This window comes from Cupressus sempervirens, chromosome 1 (assembly GCF_028749045.1).
Source record: "Cupressus sempervirens isolate cs-2001-9-10 chromosome 1, ASM2874904v1, whole genome shotgun sequence".
NCBI classification, from domain to species: Eukaryota; Viridiplantae; Streptophyta; class Pinopsida; order Cupressales; family Cupressaceae; genus Cupressus; species Cupressus sempervirens.
Genome location: NC_143118.1, coordinates 14,180,823 through 14,189,785, shown reverse-complemented (window position 1 = coordinate 14,189,785; position 8,963 = coordinate 14,180,823).

Sequence of the window (8,963 nt, the reverse complement as noted above, 5' to 3'; positions counted from 1 at the left end):
AATAATGTTTTTTATACAAGGAGATTTCCAAAATTAACATTAATGTTATGAGAGAAGCAAATATCTTTTGATACGCGACAACATGGAACAAGATTTTTTAAATTTTATTTTCTGCTAACGGTTTAGGTGACGTCATATTTGACATTCAAACACATTTTGGGAAAAGCAAAGTGACTTTTTTTCGTTACTTGTATTTTATTGTTGTTGTTTATTATATGTTGATCAATGATTGGAAAGACGAATCTTACTCATTACCTTCGGTTTCATGAATTTTTAAGCTTTTGAATATTTATTTTATTATTATTATTATATTCTACTTTTTATTATTATTATTATTATATTCTACTTTTTGTTATAGTTATCAAAAGTTATTTGAATGAGCTGCCTTATATTCTTCCCAAAGCTATTATAGGTGTTAAAATAATGGTAACTTCTTCCTAATACATCATGTCACTCAAAACTTAAAATGACATTTTTGAGAGGAGAATAAACAATTATGCACTTGTTTATGTTGACTTAGTATAAAAGTTTTCATTTATTGCTAATAAAATTTGAAGTCATTGTTTTTAAAGTCACTGTTATCCATAGTTGTTAATATTGTTATCATTAATTTTAGTTCACTTATTTGGATGAGTTTTCAATTACATTAAGTAAATAGTAAGGGAAAATAATGAAGCGTAGAGTAAGCAATGAACAATATATATCTTGGGTTTGGGGAAATGAATAAATGAGATTAAAAGAATGTCTACTAAAATAAAGGTTAATGTGTCAAAATTATATTAAAAAAATTCAGTTTGTTTCTAGGATGTTCAGTGTCATGTATTAGCAAAAAAAATTCAATTGTTAACAAATAAATAGTATGCTAAAATATTCTAATTCTCTAACATTCTAGATGTGCATGTGACAACGTTTATTAATCAATTGAAATTTGGAATATAAAATGATTTTGAATTTTAACTAATTAATAAATACAATCAAATATGCATCCACAAATTTGGATAGTTGAACATAATAAAAATAAAACCACTTAAGTGGTAGATGTCAATAAAAAATTAGAATGAAAGTTTATTTGTTTATAAGAAACACTTTAATAAATCGTATTTATTTTACTCAAAGTTTAAGAGCACATATAATGTTTACAATAAAAGTGTGGTTAGATGAAATTCCTAACTATACAAAACCAAGATCAAAAGAGTTTATAAAGTATGTACATTTGTGATGAAAGAAAAATGGAAATGGAAACATGTGGCGAATATAGTAGGGGATGAATCTTCATTAGGATAGTCAATCAAACTAAGAAGCATCACACCCCAAAATCCATCTCTCTCTCATAACATTGAGAAAGGGAAAGTGCCCACTAGGCTTGAGGGAAATAGAGTGTTGAACATGCATAAGGGGTTTCCACCTTCACTAAGACTAGATTAATTGATGCAATTTGGAATAGAGGAATGAAGAATGAGATATGATGCAATGAAGATAAATCTATATCTTTATGGATAAATACTAGACTGACATGTAGATTCTAAAACTAGATTTGAGTAATAGACACTAAACCTAACCTGCACAAAAAGTTCCAACCCAAAATGTCTATTGGGGGAAACCAGGGGTATAGGGGGTGAATGTATTCACCTCTAATGTTGGAAAGCACTCTTGATTGGTGAATAATAGATGAAGAAGATGGGAATCTAATGTAGACTTTTAGATCTTCTTGTAGTCAAATCCATCACATCTCACCCACACACAAAAAATGGGGAAAACATTGGGATAAAATGAGTTTCCTCAGTCAAAATCTTCTATAGGAGTTAACCTTGAAATTGAATTAAAAATTTAGAAAGAAAAATGTTTTTTAGTAGTAGAGGCTTGACAATATGTTATACCTTTACAAGTGTTAAATTGTGATATTGCTATCAGGATTTAATTATGTAGTTTTTGAGTCAAACTCATTGACCCATGTTTCACGAGTAGTGATTCACATGTGAATCCATATCTCATGAGAATAAATGGAACACTTAGCACTCATTGGATCTAGATGATTCTCACAAAGGTGAAGCACTGAGACTTCTCAAGAGGTCCCCATCTAAGTACTACTCTAGCTCAAGCACGCTTAACTACGGAGTTCCCTACATGGTTAAATTCATCACAAAGATGTTTGAAAGTTGAATTGATGCAGTCTTGACCTTGGATCTAGTATAGGAAGAACATGAATGCCCTCAAACATGTTGTAGTATAAACATTACTCCAAATCTTCTATGCTTGATGCTTAAAATGAAGTTGATTTCTCCTTGCATGCTTGAGTCCTTGAATTGAATTGCAAGGTAATTAATTTTAAAATGTCTTAATTAAAGATGGATTGACTTTGATGCCAAAATGAGGGAGGTACCCATGTGCTTATACCTTACCTAGCCATTTTAGGGTTCAAAGCTTAAAAGATGTTGACATGGATCCAAAATCAAAAGAACAGTCTCCAATTTAAAGTTGGGCCCCTTCTATTGGGTGAGGGGAGATTTTCCAAGGTAGTGGGCAACCCAAGACACCCCTTACACTCAAAGCACTCTTTACAAGGTAAGAGGACATACTTGATTTACATTAGAGGTTAATTTTGAAATGAGGATTTTGAAAAAGTGTACAAAATGGAGGCATGATTAAGGATAACATGTAGGGAAGCCTTGGACACTAAAATAGGGCCTAACTAAGGACCAAGGTTATAAGTGCTTACAATTTAGGATGTTACAACATTAAATGTATGTAAATATGTAGTGGGATGGCAAATGATAATTGTCATCCCCATTACAACTTGTTGAAAATATTTATATAGAAAAACTAGCACCATCCTCAACTTGGTAAATAATTTCCCCTATCAGAGAACCAAAAATACCATAGTTGAATCAATGGTTCATAATTGGAGGTGAAAGAATCAATATGACATACCTAAGCTATATTTATTCCCACAAAGTCATTTGTACCATCCTTACTAAATAGGCAACATGAAATGAAAATACCATGGTTGCATGACCAATAGCACACACACCTATAGGTAACTAATGATGGCATGATGTAACTAGTACTATCAAGAAGTACTTGACTCGTGGTACATAAGGTGCTCCCTTAGTAGTCAAGAAAAATTGTTATTGAGACAATACATTCTTGTGCAAGACAATACATTACAGTGTGAGAAATTGCCCTTCCCATGCGGGAAATGCTAACAACGCATCAACAAGGCAAGAAGAAATGCATAAAACCATGCAACCTCCACACCAGGTAGTACCAGATCCATGTAAATTGAGGAATGATCACTCAAGAGCATAAAGGAGATCAAATAACACAACCTCTAATCCATAGCATCAAATGTAATTATGCAAAAAGCAACATCACAGTAAACATACATGTGCATAAGTCAACTATCACAAGAATGAAAGCACAAGTAATGAAGCCACCAAGCTAAAAATAATCGTGTTTGTTTCCTCCCAACCATGATGACATCATGAGACCTCAAAGGCCCTTACCATCCCCTGAGCCTAAATCTCAAATTGCCAACAAGATAGTTGGAGTTGTGTCATGGGATCATTCTTACCAATAACCATCAAACAACATCATAAGAACAAGTACATCCAACATGTTAATCTACCAATAGCATCACTAAACCAAAATAGTGGTAAGAAACATCATCTAGAAATATGATACAACATCATCATAAATGAATACAACAAGTAATAAACTAAAATCATCTAAACATGATATCCATGCACCCTAAGTAAAGCATAAATCACAAGGAAACATACTTGGTATACATTGAAGTAACAAGTGAACATCCAAAAGTGGCCTCAAATTGGAAATAGATTGTCTCTGTACACTAGTCCCCAATAGTGGTATAGGTAGCTATGCCTTCCAGCCATGTGGAACCTATAGGCCCACTCCCACCATGCTAATGGAGATAATGATATGACCACAATCACACAATACAGTCATCCATGGCTAACACTCACACCAAACAGTACAAAGGACTAAAACTAAGATCTTGAGACAATGCACTACAACAGGTCCTTGTCACATGCTCTATGGGTCTACTATGCAGGGACTTTGGTAGAGAGTAGATTGCTTGGCATTATGAAGCTAAAGCTAAACATCGTGCAGAAACTCTCGCTCAGGAGGCCATCACACTGTGTCCTTGGATGAACTGTATAAACACTTGCCCTCTGATGAACCATATAGGCACATACCCTTAGATGAACTGTACATGTATTTCACATTTTATTATCTTAGTTTTATTACCTATTTATTCATTTAGTTATCACTTATTAGAAACTTCTTCACATCAACCTTGTTAGGAACGCAACCCAAGGTTATGAGAGAAGCCCCTCCACTAGTCTACCCTACATACCCATGCTCATCACATGATGAGTGCCCGTAGCAATGCAATTTTCCAACCCAACCCCAATGAACATAACTCAACCGAAAGCAACTGGGAGTTCAAGTCTCGCAAGAACCCATCAAGCGCACACTCATGGCTTGTGTGTGGGCACACCAACAACATAAAGATCATAAACAACAAAGGTTGGACAAGAGAAATGCAGTAAGTATAACAATCATACTCAACTAGCCTATATCTAGGAGTATGGACTCTACAAAAATCCCAATAAGGCAACAACACCAAACACCATGAATCACTCCATCGACCTAAATCTAGGAGTATGGGTTCTACATGAATCCCAATGAGTCAATAAAACACCAAACATCATGAACTCACTCAACCAACCTAAATTTGAGAGTACAAATTCTACATGAATCCTAGTGTCCATGAAATAACAACAAGGGTTCGATGAGAAACAATAAAAATACCAAATATAAAATCACTTAACCAAGCCCATAGCTGGGAGTACGGATTCGACATGAATCCCAATGCAAACATAATACAAATATGGCCTAATTTGAATCCTCACATATAATCTGAATCCACGACCAACATCAATGCCAAGAAACACCCAAGAAAATTGTGTCGCACACAAATCGAGGTAAAGTCAAAATGCCCAAAACTCAACGTTGACAAAAATCAACAAAATTAAAACCCTTTATACAATTGGGTATAAAACCCTAGATATTAAATAAAGTTTGGGTTTAGAGTCCATATGCAAAAATGACCAGCATAATAGTCCAAAATGCCCAAACCTCACTCCAAAAGGCAAACAAATGCTTGTACCCACCCAACCGGGTAGAGCCAACATACAAAAATGGAGGGGAACACTAGTTCTCTGCCTCCTAGCAAACTAGTACCAAAAACAAACTTAGAAATGGAGTTGAGACATAAAAACAGAATAGCCCTACTTGGCAGCCACAAGGGAAAAAATAGGAATGCTTGCATTAAAATAATAGCTTTGCTAAAACTATTGAAAGTCTTAGCAACCAAGGTCTCCTTGAGTTTGATCCAATGATCAATCATGTGTTGATCCCATGCCTATAGCTCACAACGAGTAAAACAACAATATCTTAAGAGGGTTTTGGGATATTTGCTCTCAAACTCCAATTTGAAAGTGAGAAGTGAGAAATAACTCACTTTTTGGGATATATATCCACTTTAAAAGCGAAATATTAAAACAAGAAAATAACTAGTTCACTTAATTAAATCCCTTTTTAACCCAAAAAAAATCAGGAAATTCCAATTAAATGGAATTCAACTACAACAAAACTATTGGTAATCAAAATAATTCAATCAAATAATAAAATCCCTCTAAGCCATTAAAAGGGATTTAATTAAAATACTTCCACGACCATTGTGGATTCCTAAATCCACAGACATGCTCATGGGTCTAGACACATATGCATAATGAATCTAGATTTACCAATTACTAGAGGATTAAAATAACCCATACAGGGATGATATTGACTAAAGATGAAAGATTTGATCACTAACTCCATGTGCTACTATCAGGGATATAAGTCCTGCACAATAAACAAACACAATCAAGTGTAGATGCATAATAATAATAATAGCCAAAGCAATATTTACTCAAAATTACATAATTAAAACATTTAATTAATTTCATTTAAATAGTCCATTTTGCATAACAACTAAAATGAATAAGGTTAATATTTGTGGCACAATCACATCACAATAAACCCAATAATATACATTGATAATCTTGAGTGAAACCATCTAACACTTCATACTCTCATAAATCAGGCAAAGGCATAATCAACCATATAATGCAACAAAACAAATCAAATCATCCAAGGGTGTAGACCACTCATGGTCCCAATCATGATCACTCATAAAGAAAGATCATCAAGGTAGCATCGATCAAGATGACTCATAGAAATCAAATGAGAGAGGCACCACAATTATAAAACTTAGATATCTATGGAAAGATAGACTAGGGAATCAAATGTTTGGCAAAGGTAAGAACACTTACATGTGTAACTACCTTTACAAAAATATCTACAACAATTGGAGTCTTGGGTTTCAACCAAAAGCAAGATAGTAAAATGATAGTGGGACACTAAATTTCAATGGTTATTAAAAGATAACTTGTATTGAAATCATTAATAGTCTAGTTGAGTATGTTTGAACTATAGGGATGCTTAAATTCACTTGTGTCAAAATATCAAAGGTTAGATAACAAAGTGAAATAAACTACGCCAGCGGAATTACTCTTGGAGGCCCAAAATATATGCGAGATAAATTCACTTCGAAAAATAATTGAACATAAGTTATACCCAAGAAAATGGAGAGCTTGAAAAAATCAATCCTGCATGGAGAAGAAAGTTATAAAAAAAGGATGTCACTGTATCGATTGAAAAATATTTAAGTTTAGCTACATATAATCAAGATTAATAATTATTCTCTTCATTATTAGGATCTAAGAACATAATGGTAAATTGCATAATTTTATGAGGAAGGAACTAAATTCAAGTTGCCAATCAGTCATTCAATTTCAGGGCTTGTTAATAGGAACTAAAATGGGTGGAGTGAAAAATCTTTATTGGAATCATCATTAAGAGCCAAAGGAAATCGGTTATTTTAAGTCTGTATTATTTTTCATCATCATTATTTTTAGAGGGTAATGATATTCTATGAATTCATTCAAATGATTATATCTTAGTAAATCACTTATAAACATCCTTACAGGCAATCTATTTTAGTTTATATTTATCCCAAGAAAATTTCAATTCGAAAAATTCATAACTTAGGAAGCTATTAACTATCTTTTATAGTTTCTTATCCTTAACCTTGTTAAAAAAATTTAAAAATAAATACTTTTGGCATTTAAATTTTTATGAAGAAGTATATGACAAAATTCACTAAAATTGACATTCAAGTTATTCTATGTTCGTTTAAAGTGGGATAAAAAGTATGAAGCATATAAGTTAGCTCAATGATAAAACAAATATGTGTTTGAGAACAAAATAAGTGATAATGCACGAATAAATCTAAACAATTAAAATAAATTATAAGACATGTACATTATCTATTGAAGTATGTTAATATATAATCTTATGTATGTTGATACATTTAACATGTTATAATTTAATTTATACTTGTTGAATATATAAGTTATTTTTCAATGTATCACATCAATGATTATTACATATAAAAAAGCATATATATATTTTTAAAACTTTAATCTAGGTGTTTATGTTGAGACTCAAATTTGTGTTATGTAGGAAGGAACTATAGAAATAAAGAAAAAAAAATAGTAGTAAATAACTGGAGAAAAGAGGATAAATAACATTTATTCTAATAGATCATGTGTGTTTCAACGCTCTCTGGGTCATGAGAAAGGCTAGATATGTGAGGTGATAGAAGTAAATATCATTATTATTCATTGAAAATTAAAAAGCATAGCATAGGTACAAATGGTGAGGAGAAGATAGCTAAGATTGTTGATTGTTGAGTAAAAGAAACAAGATAAAATATTAAAGATATTTTAAAGAGTATGAGAACATTTCATGAAATTAAAAGGTTTAGAATAAGAAGCAAGAGTAGTCAAGATCCACAAAGAAAAAATAAGAATGTCACAATACCTACCTTAGGGTTATATTCATGCTTGCATGTATCATAGATTTCACAAGTATTGATGAAATGGAATTAATCTTTAAATCCTTTAAATATTACTATAATGTTATCAATTACCCATTAATAATAATATAATATATTTAATAAATTAAATTAATAAAATTTAAAGATATAAATGATGGTAACTTATTTCGCTACATTATTTTTATACAAGGAGGTATCTTAGCAACCTTGCCCAATGACCAACAACATGTGCGAGCATGGGTGATACTATTCTCCCCCAGGTGAGATCCTCCACTCGCTAGTCATCCCACCTCTTTAACTTTATGAATATGAATATTTAATCTTAAAACATTTTTATATAATTTAAATTAAAAAATAACCTTGTTTCTTCGCTAAAAATATACAAAAAATCATAATTTTAGAAACTAACTAATTACCTTGTTCTTCATTATCAAACAAGAGAAAATATTTACTAGCATGTCTCCATGCAAAACTTCACGTAACCACTATTAATTTAATAAACACTATAGTTAATATGTGACGAAGGGGAATAATTAAAGAATTCGTCTCCAAATCGAATGTGTAATCATGTGGACACCATATATATATTTTTCATTTATCTTATGTTTTCTTTATTTCCACCACAATGAGGTAACCACTAGAGATGAGGGAGATAAAATGGTGAACACAAACTTCAAGAGCAAGAAAAGGAGATAGTAGGGTTCCTTCCAACATTGGGAGTGAGGAATCTAACAAGGGAAGGAGATGAGTACATCATACCACAATTTCCTCTTTACCAAGTCACCCAAGTAAGTGTCATCTTGCCTGTGATACAAATATTTGCTACTTTAGTTATACTTTTATCTACTATTTTCCATTATAAATATTTGTTAATTTCTCGTACCTTTATATGTTTTTGATTAAGTAAAATAGGTTTTTTACAAGGGTTCTT